The following is a 14,775-nucleotide window of genomic DNA, read 5'->3' on the forward strand; positions in this document are numbered from 1 at the left end:
AAAGACAGAAACAACAATAGATGACATGACATCTAAGTTGTATTGGTAGCCAAAGACAGAAACAACAATAGATGACATCACAACTAAGTTGTATTGGTAGCCAAAGACAGAAACAACAATAGATGACATCACATCTAAGTTGTATTGGTAGCCAAAGTACAGAAACAACAAAAGATGACATCACAACTAAGTTGTATTGGTAGTCAAAGTACAGAAACAACAATAGATGACATGACATCTAAGTTGTATTGGTAGCCAAAGACAGAAACAACAATAGATGACATGACATCTAAGTTGTATTGGTAGCCAAAGACAGAAACAACAATAGATGACATCACAACTAAGTTGTACTGGTAGCAAGGTACCAGTGTACAGAAACAACAATAGATGACATGACATCTAAGTTGTATTGGTAGCAAAGACAGAAACAACAATAGATGACATGACATCTAAGTTGTATTGGTAGCCAAAGACAGAAACAACAATAGATGACATGACATCTAAGTTGTATTGGTAGCCAAAGACAGAAACAACAATAGATGACATGACATCTAAGTTGTATTGGTAGCAAAGACAGAAACAACAATAGATGACATACATCTAAGTTGTATTGGTAGTCAAAGACAAAAACAACTAATAGATGGACAAGACAGAAACAACATACTAAGTTGTATTGGTAGCCAAAGTACAGAAACAACAATAGATGACATCACAACTAAGTTGTATTGGTAGCCAAAGACAGAAACAACAATAGATGACATCACAACTAAGTTGTATTGGTAGTCAAAGTACAGAAACAACAATAGATGACATGACATCTAAGTTGTATTGGTAGCCAAAGACAGAAACAACAATAGATGACATGACATCTAAGTTGTATTGGTAGCCAAAGACAGAAACAACAATAGATGACATGACATCTAAGTTGTATTGGTAGTCAAAGTACAGAAACAACAATAGATGACATGACATCTAAGTTGTATTGGTAGCCAAAGACAGAAACAACAATAGATGACATGACATCTAAGTTGTATTGGTAGTCAAAGACAGAAACAACAATAGATGACATGACATCTAAGTTGTATTGGTAGCCAAAGTACAGAAACAACAATAGATGACATCACAACTAAGTTGTATTGGTAGCCAAAGACAGAAACAACAATAGATGACATGACATCTAAGTTGTATTGGTAGTCAAAGTACAGAAACAACAATAGATGACATGACATCTAAGTTGTATTGGTAGCCAAAGTACAGAAACAACAATAGATGACATGACATCTAAGTTGTATTGGTAGTCAAAGTACAGAAACAACAATAGATGACATGACATCTAAGTTGTATTGGTAGCCAAAGACAGAAACAACAATAGATGACATGACATCTAAGTTGTATTGGTAGCCAAAGACAGAAACAACAATAGATGACATGACATCTAAGTTGTATTGGTAGCCAAAGACAGAAACAACAATAGATGACATCACAACTAAGTTGTATTGGTAGCCAAAGACAGAAACAACAATAGATGACATCACAACTAAGTTGTATTGGTAGCCAAAGACAGAAACAACAATAGATGACATCACATCTAAGTTGTATTGGTAGCCAAAGACAGAAACAACAATAGATGACATCACATCTAAGTTGTATTGGTAGCCAAAGACAGAAACAACAATAGATGACATCACACTAAGTTGTATTGGTAGCCAAAGACAGAAACAACAATAGATGACATCACATCTAAGTTGTATTGGTAGCCAAAGTACAGAAACAACAATAGATGACATCACATCTAAGTTGTATTGGTAGCCAAAGACAGAAACAACAATAGATGACATCACATCTAAGTTGTATTGGTAGCCAAAGACAGAAACAACAATAGATGACATCACAACTAAGTTGTATTGGTAGCCAAAGACAGAAACAACAATAGATGACATCACAACTAAGTTGTATTGGTAGCCAAAGACAGAAACAATAATAGATGACATCACAACTAAGTTGTATTGGTAGTCAAAGTACAGAAACAACAATAGATGACATGACATCTAAGTTGTATTGGTAGCCAAAGTACAGAAACAACAATAGATGACATCACAACTAAGTTGTATTGGTAGCCAAAGTACAGAAACAACAATAGATGACATCACAACTAAGTTGTATTGGTAGCCAAAGACAGAAACAACAATAGATGACATGACATCTAAGTTGTATTGGTAGTCAAAGTACAGAAACAACAATAGATGACATCACAACTAAGTTGTATTGGTAGCCAAAGACAGAAACAACAATAGATGACATCACATCTAAGTTGTATTGGTAGCCAAAGACAGAAACAACAACAATAGATGACATCACAACTAAGTTGTATTGGTAGCCAAAGACAGAAACAACAATAGATGACATGACATCTAAGTTGTATTGGTAGCCAAAGACAGAAACAACAATAGATGACATCACAACTAAGTTGTATTGGTAGCCAAAGTACAGAAACAACAATAGATGACATCACAACTAAGTTGTATTGGTAGTCAAAGTACAGAAACAACAATAGATGACATGACATCTAAGTTGTATTGGTAGCCAAAGTACAGAAACAACAATAGATGACATCACAACTAAGTTGTATTGGTAGCCAAAGACAGAAACAACAATAGATGACATGACAACTAAGTTGTATTGGTAGCCAAAGACAGAAACAACAATAGATGACATACAACTAAGTTGTATTGGTAGCCAAAAGACAGAAACAACAATAGATGACAGACACAAGTGTATTGGTAGCCAAAGACAGAAACAACAATAGATGACATGACATCTAAGTTGTATTGGTAGCCAAAGACAGAAACAACAATAGATGACATCACAACTAAGTTGTATTGGTAGCCAAAGACAGAAACAACAATAGATGACATCACAACTAAGTTGTATTGGTAGCCAAAGTACAGAAACAACAATAGATGACATCACAACTAAGTTGTATTGGTAGTCAAAGTACAGAAACAACAATAGATGACATGACAACTAAGTTGTATTGGTAGCCAAAGACAGAAACAACAATAGATGACATGACATCTAAGTTGTATTGGTAGTCAAAGTACAGAAACAACAATAGATGACATCACATCTAAGTTGTATTGGTAGCCAAAGACAGAAACAACAATAGATGACATCACAACTAAGTTGTATTGGTAGCCAAAGACAGAAACAACAATAGATGACATGACAACTAAGTTGTATTGGTAGCCAAAGACAGAAACAACAATAGATGACATGACACTAAGTTGTATTGGTAGCCAAAGACAGAAACAACAATAGATGACATCACAACTAAGTTGTATTGGTAGCCAAAGACAGAAACAACAATAGATGACATGACATCTAAGTTGTATTGGTAGCCAAAGACAGAAACAACAATAGATGACATCACAACTAAGTTGTATTGGTAGCCAAAGACAGAAACAACAATAGATGACATGACAACTAAGTTGTATTGGTAGCCAAAGACAGAAACAACAATAGATGACATGACATCTAAGTTGTATTGGTAGCCAAAGACAGAAACAACAATAGATGACATGACATCTAAGTTGTATTGGTAGCCAAAGACAGAAACAACAATAGATGACATGACATCTAAGTTGTATTGGTAGCCAAAGACAGAAACAACAATAGATGACATGACATCTAAGTTGTATTGGTAGTCAAAGTACAGAAACAACAATAGATGACATGACATCTAAGTTGTATTGGTAGCCAAAGTACAGAAACAACAATAGATGACCATCACAACTAAGTTGTATTGGTAGTCAAAGTACAGAAACAACAATAGATGACATGACATCTAAGTTGTATTGGTAGCCAAAGACAGAAACAACAATAGATGACATGACATCTAAGTTGTATTGGTAGCCAAAGACAGAAACAACAATAGATGACATCACAACTAAGTTGTATTGGTAGCCAAAGACAGAAACAACAATAGATGACATCACAACTAAGTTGTATTGGTAGCCAAAGACAGAAACAACAATAGATGACATCACATCTAAGTTGTATTGGTAGCCAAAGACAGAAACAACAATAGATGACATCACAACTAAGTTGTATTGGTAGTCAAAGTACAGAAACAACAATAGATGACATCACATCTAAGTTGTATTGGTAGCCAAAGACAGAAACAACAATAGATGACATCACAACTAAGTTGTATTGGTAGCCAAAGTACAGAAACAACAATAGATGACATCACAACTAAGTTGTATTGGTAGCCAAAGACAGAAACAACAATAGATGACATGACAATCTAAGTTGTATTGGTAGCAAAGTACAGAAACAACAATAGATGACATACATCTAAGTTGTATTGGTAGCCAAAGACAGAAACAACAATAGATGACATGACATCTAAGTTGTATTGGTAGCCAAAGACAGAAACAACAATAGATGACATCACACTAAGTTGTATTGGTAGCCAAAGACAGAAACAACAATAGATAACATCACAGCTAAGTTGTATTGGTAGTCAAAGTACAGAAACAACAATAGATGACATGACATCTAAGTTGTATTGGTAGCCAAAGTATAGAAACAACAAAAGATGACATCACAACTTAGTTGTATTGGTAGCCAAAGACAGAAACAACAATAGATGACATGACATCTAAGTTGTATTGGTAGCCAAAGACAGAAACAACAATAGATGACATCACAACTAAGTTGTATTGGTAGCCAAAGACAGAAACAACAATAGATGACATGACATCTAAGTTGTATTGGTAGCCAAAGCAAACAACAAAGATGACATACATTGTTGTATGGTAGCCAAAGACAAAAAACAATAGATTACATGACATCTTAGTTGTATTGGTAGCCAAAGACAGAAACAACAAAAGATGACATCACAACTTAGTTGTATTGGTAGCCAAAGACAGAAACAACAAAAGATGACATCACAACTTAGTTGTATTGGTAGCCAAAGACAGAAACAACAATAGATGACATGACATCTAAGTTGTATTGGTAGCCAAAGTACAGAAACAACAATAGATGACATGACATCTAAGTTGTATTGGTAGCCAAAGACAGAAACAACAATAGATTACATGACATCTAAGTTGTATTGGTAGCCAAAGACAGAAACAACAAAAGATGATATTTACATTATGTTACTGTTGAGCCAATGTTGGCAGCTCTACAACCCTGGTGTATTAATACCTTCATTATAATTCAAGAGTAACATTAACTGATCTCTGTAATCATTCCTAATGGTTATATTATTGTATATTGTGACTCATTTGATAAAATAATAAATAATTGGACATAGATGAAAAAATGTTCATAAATATAGAGGATATTGATGTTGTAAACGAATCTTTCTTTTATTACATAAACGATACACTGACAAATGTAGATTTGTAAAAGAAATTAAAAGATACATGTATGTAATATTTTTTATAAAATGTCAATATTGATTGTATTTGTATACGTTGTGTACATTCAAATACACAAAATATTGGAACCTTAGAACTACAAACTACTATTACAACATGTTCACATAAAAAATTCAAATCGAAACTACGTCAGTCGTGGCAATAATGTAATATGGCACACATGTAACTCGTTTATATATTTTATAATGAACACAAAAAGAACGTAGAAAAGGAACATGTGCATATCTTTTTGGTAAAAAATGTAAGGAGATCATGAAATCAAAACCGAAGATAAAAACATCTATTCGTGGAATGTCAAGAGAAAAACTTAATTCAAACACACGTTCGAAAAAAATCAATTATCTTTAAAAAAAAGTGGCTGACAGAATAAAACAAAGGGAAGTAATTTTTAAAAGTTATTATCTGTTACATGCTACATGTACCTGTCTTTAATGAGTTTTTTTTTTAAAGATTTTGCTCATGTTACTCGGCGGTTGTGTGGTCTCATAGCAGGCAACTTTTAATTTTTGGCTTTCCAGTGAATGTTTAGTCTGGACTTGAACTGCTAAATATAGAGTTTCAGAAGAAATGACATTTTCGGGCGAAAAAAGTTCCAGTACAGTTAAGTCTTCATTGTGAAAACCTGTTTTTCCTAATATTGAGTCTAGAACCACTTTTCACAAGCTTTTCACTATGTCCTGATTTGTGTTTGGATCAAGGTGGATAACTTTATTTTATCATGCACGCGAATGTCATTCAGAATTCTGTATTCTTCATTCAAAATTCTGTATACTTCCGTAAGTCACTCCTGAGACACCTGTAGTCTAGGGTTGGTAGTCGTCCTAAGTCTAATAGATTTTCTGTGAGATTTGTTTCGGATGGATATGATATCTATGACTCTGTACATTTTAAAGTGCAATCTTGTCTTTGTGTTTGTTGTCCAGTCGGTTGAAGCGTATTCTAGGTTCGGTCTCATGACTGCTATAAACGTATTTGGTTAGCTCTTTTTACTGATGCTTGAATGCAGTTTGTAAATTCCAATTGATAATTACGCCTAGGTCTTTCTCTTCAGTGAAATGTCGGATTGAAGTATACCACATATTCTAGTTTCCAGTGCTTTGCTTTTTTGTTCCAAAAGGTAGGTGTTTCCATGTCTTTGTACTGACTTTGAGTTGTCAATCGTCGGACCATTTCTTTAGATTGTTGATGTCATGCTGTAATATCTGTTCATCCTTGGTATTGTTGACCACGAAAAACAAGGTTTCTGACGTTGGCGAAAAGTTTGGCATAGATGCTGTGATTGAAGGATTCAAACCAAATAATAAAGAAATTGGTTTTTCATTTTAATATTGAATTTAGTATACTTTAAGTGTGCAGTGTTGAATTTCGGAGTTTAACCAAATATATTTACGGTATTTTCCTGAAATAACTGTAATAAATTTTATATCGAAATTATTTCTGAAATAACGATTTCGACATCAATGAAACCGTTCAGAATCTGAGTATCATTTTATATAATTCTTTTTTAATTACTAAATTATCAATTTCATCAATGTCTCTTCAAAACAAAAAATAAGTAAACATATCCGTATCTTAATATCCACTTAACATTGAAGAATATTTTCGGAAAAATATAACATTGGAAATATTACCATTTCCGGACATGTTTTGGTTTCCTTTTCAGAAAATTTACATGGGTTACTTTGACGATTTTTTACTAATAAATTATGGCCAGGTACTTTTGTCGAATAAAAGGTACATTATTTCATTACTATATCACTCTGATTTCTTTTAAATTCACAAGATCGCTAGCCGTTAACATCAAGAAAACTTCATGTAATGTACCGGACTTAAATAGCAAGTCTTCGTAAGCCTAACGGTACTTTGTTGGCGAGATTATCGTGCAGAACATTATACCGTGAGTTGTGCTTTGCCGACTTTTGACTCATAATAAAACATGGCCATATACTTTTGCCAAGTAAAGGGTACATTATTTGGTTACTTATAACACTGAAATTTCTTTTGAATTCATAAGAACGCTAACATCAAGAAAACTTCATGCAATACATCGGACTTTAGCAAGTCTTCATAAGGCTACCGTACATTACACGGCAATATAAGTTTATTTGTCACTTTAAAATGCTCGCACATATATAGATCTATATTATCATTATATTGTAAGTTTATGTTGATAAATTTTGTACCTTTCCCCTTTCAATATAACGCAGTTGTCGATAAACAAAAGACACAACTCCCAGTGACAGTTCAAGAGAGGAAACGCATACTCAAAACTATAAACTATTAACGTTTACTGCGCAATAATTACATATATATAATACCATCGGATATAGTTCGTCAATGCAACCAACACAAAAACTTTATAAGCGTTATAAGAACTTTCTTTTGTAGTAACCTTCCTAACATTTGATTACAATAATCGATCAGTAACATGAATTACGTAAAATTTAAATAAACATACACAATCAAAAAACCACCGAAAGTCTGCCGCGGAGGAAGACAACGAAGAAGGCGTTGTTCGTGATTTTCGGGAGACTACTATCTCGGAGTAATATCAATATCATAGAGTCCCAACTGAACACTTAAAACACTCCATCCGTGGTGTATATGTACGTAAAAATTCAATGACTGAGGTTTTGAATATTGGGGTTTTATTTTTCTGTACTGCAAATACTACACATCAGAAACAGAACAAGGGATCCCAGAGGGATCTTGGCGCCAACCAAAGAATGATCAATGAATATACAAGATGAATAGTACGGGACCGAGGACTGAGCCTTGTGGCACTCCTGCATTAGTTTTCTTTACAGAAGATCTGCTGTTTCCTACGAAAACCTGGTGTCGTCTGTCAGTAATATAGTCAACTAACCAGTCTAATAACATACCAGTAATACCATAACTCATTAGTTTCACTTCCAGCCCCTTATGCCATACTCTATCGAAGGCCTTTGATATATCACAAAAAAATCAGACATGTTGGATGGTTTTTTTTCTATATTTTCACAAATATGGTTACAAATTTCTATGAGTTGATGTACAGTGGAGTGGCCTGGCTGAAAACCTGATTGATATCTATAGATAAGAGAATTTTCAATTAAATAGTTATTCAAATATTTGGTTACTAACTTCTCAAAAACTTTACCAACTGTGCTGAGTAGAGATATAGGGCGGTAATTAGAAGGTTTAGATTTATCACCATTTTTATAACAGGGCATTACCAGGGCATCTTTCAAAGCTCGTGGGAAAATTCCATTGTCGAACGATGACCGAAAAATGAGAGATAAAGGAATAGAGACCGACTGAGCAGTGTTTTTTAACATGTTGTTACTAATAGTATCAGGCCCTATTGCTTTATTAATATTAAGAGATTTTAAAATGTCAGTTATGTCGTCAGTTGTGAAATGAATGTCTGTTTATCCATATATCTGTAGAGACCATAGCCTGTGGTGCATGTTGTTAAATTGCATTATTCATTATTAACTATTTTTAAGTTGCAAAGTTTTGATAAACTTCAATTAGTCCAGGTCAATCAAGGTCTACAGGTAAAAGCTTTTAGCAACTCCACTTATTGTTTGAAGCAACATCACACTAAAGGAATTATGATTGCTTGAATATTTAAAAATAAACTAACAAAATAATCTAATAAAGTTAGATTTTCCGTCAGGTTAGACTTTATACATATTAAAAAAATAATTTTACTGCAATTACTCTGATGACATGAGAATCACATGCTATGGTCAGCTTATTTACTACTATATGCTATTTTGAACTCCAGTCATTTTTATTGACTTAAAATTCAATGCATAATATGTGTACATGTACATTATACAATGTATATGTATGTGATATTTGTGTATGAATATGATTGTATAAGAAACACCAAGGTCTTTCATCATATACACGTTTCTGATTCATTTGATTCAGAGGCAAATTCTGGACATCATATAATATGATAGCTGTATGGTTCATTGGCAAACTTTATGTACATGTACATGTACATCACAAATTAAACCAAGAGAGCTGTCTTCATTATCTACACAGAAATTGTATACATAATTGCATATTAGACATTCAGAACTGATAACACACACTAAACAGGTCTTATTTCAACCTCAACCCCTTTCTTTCTTTTTTGTTTTTTTCTCAATTTTCTGTAATCCTTGAAATCATATAACCAAATGTTTATAGATTCACCAGAAAGTTATCATCATGTTTTCAACGAACATGGAGCTTTTCCAACATAAATATCAGCAATATACATACATGTATAAAGTTTTATACTCGTTTATGGCGGTACATGGTGATTTTTTTTATCACACATTGATATGTATACATGTACACACATATGACTTTGAACAAAAATGCATATAATGTCAAGTTTGCTCCCCGTGCTTATTTTACTTGATTTATTATTTATTTCATTTGGACCTTTATAAAATAAATGGTTATCCAAGGCAAGTTAAATATCGTCTGAGATATTTATTTAAAAAGTATCATCAGAGATTTACATGTAGATAACCATTTTTGTCTCTGTCTAGTACGATGTATCTTGTCTATTTCATTATTTATCGATACCATTATTTTTATATCTGGTACATTTTTGTACAATTTATTATCTAGTCTAGTACGATGTATTGTATCAATACCGTTCCAACAAAAATCCCTCCGGTGGCCCCCTGAAATTAGGCAAAGCATTGTCAACCGATCGCCGTATTGTAAACACTCAAAATGACCGAATGGAAGTATGTGTACACGACGATAATGTATATATATTGTTCTGGGGGACTCTTAAATTCATCGCACAACAAAACATTCACATGTTCATGATAAGTAACAAGTTCTTCCGTAGAAGTTCCTGCTAACACGAACTACACACTTTTGACTGGGCACGCCATTTCGTTTGGTCTGGAAAGTCACGTGATCGTCTAAGCATTGAAAATGGCGCGGTATGCATATTCAAACACTCTGAATATCGAATTTTTAATCATTAATTTCTTTTGGACTCGGGACTTTTTGGGTGTGTAATTAGGGGAAAGTTGATAACTTTTTATGATATATGTACACTAATTTTCTTTTGTTGATTTTCGGACCCTGAACGATACGGATTATGCGGCTATTTAAAGCCGCATGATCCGTATCTTTCAGGGTCCGTAAAACAAACAATGACAAGATATGGTGTAATAGCCCTAAAAAGTTATGAACTTTCCCCAAATTACAAGTCTAGAAAGTTAAGAGGTCCAAAGATATAAATATACAAAAAAATTTTTTAGACTTATGCGCGGTCCGACAGAAAGTAATGAGTTAACGTCTCCAAAGCTTAGAAATGCTACTTTGCGCATGTCCGGAAATAAAAGTTGTTTACCGCAATGCAGCGAGCTTTGCGGTGAAAGCTCGCCGGCTTAGAATCAACTGCTGATTCGAAGTGAATAAGGAGTTTATTTAAGCTAAATATATTGTGAATTGCTGAGAATATTATATGGAAACGAATTCGAGCTATGACAACAACTATGATTTGTGAATGATCTACCAAAACCACATAAACTGACTTCTCTTCGTCTCTATAAGGTGAGTGGGGCCCCGAAGGGGAAACAGTTATATTCTGTAAGTGTTTTGTCGCTTTTTGGAATTGGTACCATAGTAAAATAGAGAATAGAAATCAGGAAAAGTGTTGATAAATTGGGGAACATATAACATATTTAATCTTGGATTACAACAGAAGCATTTATACGCGTTTCCTTAAAAGATGATCGCATTCTTCAGTGTTATACATGTACGATATACATGTAGCTACTGTTACAGGCTTATAACGTCAGGAGTGTGATATTTTTTCCGATATCTATTTGTATATTTATGTATATCAGTGATATATATCCTTTTACTGTATGCTATGGATATTACTGTATTAAAGAAGCCACTTTCAAACTTACTTCATCAGTGCTCGTGTGTGTAAGATTGTATTTTTTTAGACTTACGGTCACTTAGTCACGTACTCGTTATCCTATCTGCTGGTCTTAATTATATAAAATTCACACCAATACATCACAAATGGTGTAAGTAAGGAATAGTAATTGACTTTTAACAATATGTTATATATATTATGTCCAATACATTTAGGCTACATAAATTCTGGCACTAGTACTATTAGTACCATTATTCTTCACATGAAAATGCCTAGACCTCTGTAATTTAAGAAATGACTCGGAAGTATCTAGTGAGGTTTGATTTTGATAAACTTGTGTTCAAAAGATGTGTAATTGTTATAAATTTGTGTTTGACAGAAAAAAAAATTGGAACTAGTTTGTTTTACATGTAGGCTTACACTGGAAGATTATTTACATACATGTATATACAGTATTTATCTCTGTACATTAACTGACATTTACTCCATATTTTCTTTATAGAATGTATGGGACCTTCCACCAGATGACAGAAGTGCAATATGTGATGGCAGCTCGCCCAAAATGAAAAGGGAAAAACAACTACCGTACATGTATCTCTGAGATCAAAACCGACAGTAAAAGATAAAGTCTGTAATGTACCCATTATAAATCACAAAGATTTATATATATGATTTCCAATAAGGAAGGACAGATTCAAACTTGAAGTACAAACCTAGCATAATTCTTTACTATTATTTCCAGGATATTTTTAATAAGTTGTTTCTTCTTCACACAATAAGGATTATTGCATGTTTACATACCTTGTATGTATAACTTTTGAATAATTTATGAACAATAAACCAATTAAAATAATATATGTCATTTGTCTGAGTTGTTTAATTATGTAGTGTTCATTTTAGAAATGTTAAAATACAGAAAATAAATAGCAAACAAGACTGTGGCTAGATCAAAGGCTATTTGGGTCAAAAGTCAGTGTCAAATCTCAAGATTTTGGCTCTATAGATATACAGATATCCCTTTATAATTAATTTTTCTTTATTTTCATACCAAATCTGGCTTTCTGATTGGACAATATTTTTTTTGCATACCGCTATGAAAAAAAAAATCCGAGAATGGCGCGAAACCCCGACGTTATCGTGATGTCACAATAGAGACATTGACGTTGCGTATTGTTTCGGAAAAAAGAATCCCTTGAAAAACCACTATAATGTTACATTTAAACATACTTCATTTTATCAAATAGAGTATAAAATTAATCATAAGTATTGATGTCACTATTTTTTAATTTTATCGGGTTATGAAAAAAAATTGTTTGCAAACTTTTGTGAGAATACGCTACGCGGATTCACACAGATTGCAAACTATTTTTTTTCATACCCCGTTAAAATTAAAAAATAGTGACATCAATGCTTAAGTGTAATAAAAAATTGTTGCGAATAAACATATTGCACATATATAAGAATATCCATATATCTGTAGAGACCATAGCCTGTGGTGCATGTTGTTAAATTGCATTATTCATTATTAACTATTTTTAAGTTGCAAAGTTTTGATAAACTTCAATAAGTCCAGGTCAATCAAGGTCTACAGGTAAAAGCTTTTAGCAACTCCACTTATTGTTTGAAGCAACATCACACTAAAGGAATTATGATTGCTTGAATATTTAAAAATAAACTAACAAAATAATCTAATAAAGTTAGATTTTCCGTCAGGTTAGACTATATACATATTAAAAAAATAATTTTACTGCAATTACTCTGATGACATGAGAATCACATGCTATGGTCAGCTTATTTACTACTATATGCTATTTTGAACTCCAGTCATTTTTTATTGACTAAAATTCAATGCATAATATGTGTACATGTACATTATACAATGTATATGTATGTGATATTTGTGTATGAATATGATTGTATAAGAAACACCTAGGTCTTTCATCATATACATGTTTCTGATTCATTTGATTCAGAGGCAAATTCTGGACATCATATAATATGATAGCTGTATGGTTCATTGGCAAACTTTATGTACATGTACAGTACATCACAAATTAAACCAAGAGAGCTGTCTTCATTATCTACACAGAAATTGTATACATAATTGCATATTAGACATTCAGAACTTATAACACACACTAAACAGGTCTTATTTCAACCTCAACCCCTTTCTTTCTTTTTTGTTTTTTCTTAATTTTCTGTAATCCTTGAAATCATATAACCAAATGTTTATAGATTCACCAGAAATTTATCATCATGTTTTCAACGAACATGGAGCTTTTCCAACATAAATATCAGCAATATACATACATGTATAAAGTTTTATACTCGTTTATGGCGGTACATGGTGATTTTTTTTTATCACACATTGATATGTATACATGTATACACATATGACTTTGAACAAAAATGCATATAATGTCAAGTTTGCTCTCCGTGCTTATTTTACTTGATTTATTATTGTATTTCATTTGGACCTTTATAAAATAAATGGTTATCCAAGGCAAGTTAAATATCGTCTGAGATATTTATTTAAAAAGTATCATCAGAGATTTACATGTAGATAACCATTTTTGTCTCTGTCTAGTACGATGTATCTTGTCTATTTCATTATTTATCGATACCATTATTTTTATATCTGGTACATTTTTGTACAATTTATTATCTAGTCTAGTACGATGTATTGTATCAATACCGTTCCAACAAAAATCCCTCCGGTGGCCCCCTGAAATTAGGCAAAGCATTGTCAACCGATCGCCGTATTGTAAACACTCAAAATGACCGAATGGAAGTATGTGTACACGACGATAATGTATATATATTGTTCTGGGGGACTCTTAAATTCATCGCACAACAAAACATTCACATGTTCATGATAAGTAACAAGTTCTTCCGTAGAAGTTCCTGCTAACATGAACTACACACTTTTGACTGGGCACGCCATTTCGTTTGGTCTGGAAAGTCACGTGATCGTCTAAGCATTGAAAATGGCGCGGTATGCATATTCAAACACTCTGAATATCGAATTTTTAATCATTAATTTCTTTTGGACTCGGGACTTTTTGGGTGTGTAATTAGGGGAAAGTTGATAACTTTTTATGATATATGTACACTAATTTTCTTTTGTTGATTTTCGGACCCTGAACGATACGGATTATGCGGCTATTTAAAGCCGCATGATCCGTATCTTTCAGGGTCCGTAAAACAAACAATGACAAGATATGGTGTAATAGCCCTAAAAAGTTATGAACTTTCCCCAAATTACAAGTCTAGAAAGTTAAGAGGTCCAAAGATATAAATATACAAAAAAATTTTTTAGACTTATGCGCGGTCCGACAGAAAGTAAAGAGTTAACGCCTCCAAAGCTTAGAAATGCTACTTTGCGCATGTCCGGAAATAAAAGTTGTTTACCGCAATGGAGCGAGC

Source organism: Argopecten irradians, chromosome 1 (assembly GCF_041381155.1).
Source record: "Argopecten irradians isolate NY chromosome 1, Ai_NY, whole genome shotgun sequence".
Taxonomy (NCBI): Eukaryota; Metazoa; Mollusca; class Bivalvia; order Pectinida; family Pectinidae; genus Argopecten; species Argopecten irradians.